At 33.1% G+C, this 813-nt stretch overlaps 1 pseudogene; it reads left to right on the top strand.

Moving 5' to 3' along the window:
• Window positions 1-301: 301 nt before the first annotated feature.
• Window positions 302-385, top strand: LOC129772050 (U4 spliceosomal RNA; annotated as a pseudogene).
• The last annotated feature ends 428 nt before the right edge of the window (window positions 386-813 follow it).

Genomic DNA, 813 nt, shown 5'->3' with positions numbered 1-813 from the left:
AAAATTGCAATGTCAAAAGAAAAGCCAATACTCAGTCTTGTCCGCCACAGAGCCGATACGATCCCGACAAGGCCCTTGCAGCCAAATGGTCCACCAAGGCACAAGTCCAATCCCCAGCCTTGTTTTGGATTGACTTTAAATATCCCCATCCAGAGAAATCGAGAAATTTTTCTTCACGAACAATTTCTAGACCGGCTCTTACAAAACTTTTGAATTCTTATCCTTTATATCTGTACAACGCGCGCGCTACTCTCAAACTTTTGTAGACTACTTTTTTTAACTACTACAATATCAAAACAACAGCTTTGCGCAGTGGCGATATCGTAACCAATGAGGTTTTACCGAGGTGCGATTATTGCTAGTTGAAAAAAAATATAAAAACAACAAAATAAAAATAAAAATAGTCCATCATCACCAAGATCATGACAGACATAATAGAGACGAATACAAATTAAAAAACAAAAAATATAACATAGAAGAAATTTTTTTCAAAATTGTCTAAACAATATAATCCGTGTAAAAAAAAACTTCGTCAGGTCAAGAATAATAAAAACAAAAAAAAAATCAAAAAACTGTTCACTTTAAGATATCTGTTCGTATAAAACTTCGTCAGTCAAAATCGTTATCAAAATAAAAAAAAATGGCTGTTAGGAAAATACAGCTTTAACGTGTGAAATACAGTTTCTCTTAAATTTTGCAAGTGTTGTTGCACGTTTAATATGTCTTGAAAACATTGAAACATTTACAAAAACATGGAATTATTCGACAATCGTGTTCCCTTTACAATTCTCCTGTTGTACCGAAGAAGCTTTA

This window comes from Toxorhynchites rutilus, chromosome 2 (assembly GCF_029784135.1).
Source record: "Toxorhynchites rutilus septentrionalis strain SRP chromosome 2, ASM2978413v1, whole genome shotgun sequence".
NCBI lineage: Eukaryota > Metazoa > Arthropoda > Insecta > Diptera > Culicidae > Toxorhynchites > Toxorhynchites rutilus.
The sequence above is the reverse complement of the archived record's forward strand: the minus strand, read 5'-3'. Positions and strand labels throughout refer to the sequence as shown.